Consider the following 2685-nt stretch of genomic DNA (forward strand, 5'->3'; position numbering starts at 1 on the left):
GTTTAGGACAGTATTTAGTTTGCAAAATCGATGGTATTAGAGGGGTTTGGAAGAGGTAATATCAGCATGACGGGTTTGGAAGAGGTAATATCAGCATGACGGGTTTGGAAGAGGTAGTATCAGCATGAGTGGTGTGAAAGAGGTAGTATCAGCATGAGGATTTTGGAAGAGGTAGTATCAGCATGAGGGATTTGGAAGAGGTAGTATCAGCATGTGGGGTTTGAAAGAGGTAGTATTAGCATGAGGGGTTTGGAAGAGATAATATCAGCATGAGCGGTTTGGAAGGAATAGTATCAGCATGAGGGGTTTGGATGAGATAGTAATTACATGAGGGGTTTGAAAGAGGTAGTATCAGCACGAAGGGTTTGGAAGAGATAGTATCAGCATGAGGGGTTTGGAAGAGATAGTATCAGCATGAGGGGTTTGGAAGAGATAGCATGTATCTTACTGTTAGAATGTATGGTGAGGGTATTAGCTGATGTATTTTACTGTGAGGATGTGTGGTATTGGTAGGTTTTGAAATAATGGCATAAAACAATGTGGATTATAAAAATGATGGTATGAACATGTAGCATTTGAAAGTGGTAGCATGTAGATTGTGCATAATTGTTTTGAATGTGACGGATCAGCATGGGGATTCTTAAATTGATGTAATCTGAGCTTTTTTACAAATGAAATGAACGGACTTTTAAAGGTGATCGTATCAACAAATGGTCAAGAAAGTAATGCATGACCAAGTGGCATTTAAAAATGTCAAAGGTGATGGTATTAGCACGAGGTTTTTTAAAGTGATTGCATTGGGATTGGGTTTTGACTGTGATATCATCTGCTCGTGTTTTGTAGATGGCAGTTTTAGCATTTGTTTTGTAAATGATGGTATGCGCATTTTTTAGGTGGTAGTATTTACACGAGGTTTTCAAAGGTGATGGTATTCGCATGTGATTGCTGATGGTGATGGTATCAGCTTAAGGCTTTTACAGACCTCTGAAAGTAATGGCATAACCAAGTGGCTTTTGAAAGTGATGCTACGAGCACAATGCTTTTGATTAAGCGGTCTCTTGAATTACGTTTTTGTGATAGTTTCTAAGCTGATGGTTTTTAGGTTTCGGGGAAGGGAGGGTTTGATTCTCCCAAATGTACAGGCCTATGGTGGAGCAGACACTTTATTTAGAAATTAGGATTAAGGGTCTTGATATTGGGTTTTCTTCTGTTCTTATTCTGATCTGAAATTAGAAAAAATAACTCGCCCGATGGGCGAGAAGTATAGTATCTGTTATGTACTGATTGTTTTTAGTTTACTATGAACAATATTATCATTTAAGTTCTTATTTTTTGAATATGCAACTATCATTTTCTGCTTATAGACATGGGGGAATTTCTCTTGAAGGCTCTTATAGTGGGCATGAACTATCTTGCTTGCTCGATTGCTGGTTGTATTAAACGGGACAACAAAGGGTGCTATGTGAGGGGTAATAACATAAGATTTTAGTTTTTCATTATGAAATACTTACTTATGATTGATATACTTCCTCATGTGAAAAAGTTCATTAGATGCTACCAATGTTTTGCAAGTACATTGTTTGGATTTCGAGTTTTGTTTTGCGGTTCGGATCTTTATCACCTGGTTAATTTATGTTATACGTATGTAACTTTCGAAGTTGAATATCTTGGTATCAGCATGTCGTTTTTAAAGAGTATCATTAAGTGGTTGCGTGGTGTTGGTGGTGATGGTAGCTGAACGTGATTTCTTGGGGTATTCGTATTATCATCTGTATGAGCTTTGTAAAGGATGAAAGTGTCTGCTTGAGATTTAAAGCAATGGTTTAAATGCTTTTCGTTAAATAATGATAGTATGATCATGGCGTCTTTCAAAAAGAGAGTATCAGAATGAGACGTTTTTAACTCACTGTAGCCACATGTGGTTTCTGGAGGTTAATGATATTGAAAGTGATAGTATAAGCATGGTGTATGGGTTTTTGAAGGTAAAGATATCAGCATGTGTTTATTTCAATGTCATAAAAAATAAGTGTTTTGAAATCGGAATCAGAATATTGCTTTATTGTTTGTGGTATTTAATGATTATTGTTAAGCATGTCATTTTTGAATGTTACGGTTTCAGCGAGTATTTTAATAATCGATGGTATCAGCATGATGTTTATGAAAGTGATAGTATAACCACTGGCCACTTTCCACTGTGATAATAACGACAACAATTCGCATGGAATATGATGGTATAAGTGAAGTGATGAAATAAGCACGAGGTTCTAAAAGTGATGGTAAGAGTATGCAGGTTTTGGTGGTGGTATAAGCATGCAATGTTATGGGAAGGGAAAAGTATAAGTAGAGGGTGGTGGAATCAACATGTGGTATCTAAAGGTACTGGTAAAATCATGTGATTTTGTAACGTAACCACTAGATTTTTTTAGTTAAAACCTTTAGATACGTTATTGGATAATTTCTAGATTTTGGTGTATAGTTTTCACAAATTTGAGCAAAAACATTTTTCCCACAAAAAAAGTGGAATGTACCTTTAAATGTGTTTGTGTCCGTATTTTATTACTATGTGGTTGGATTCCGATGGGATAGGAAATGCTCACTGCTCTTGACAATTGGTGGTATACGCATGTGGTGACAAGTATGGTTTTGATATTAGCATGAGGCATCGAAGGCTTAAACTCCATCATA

The sequence above is a fragment of the Lottia gigantea genome (genome assembly GCF_000327385.1).
Source record: "Lottia gigantea unplaced genomic scaffold LOTGIsca_120, whole genome shotgun sequence".
NCBI classification, from domain to species: domain Eukaryota; kingdom Metazoa; phylum Mollusca; class Gastropoda; family Lottiidae; genus Lottia; species Lottia gigantea.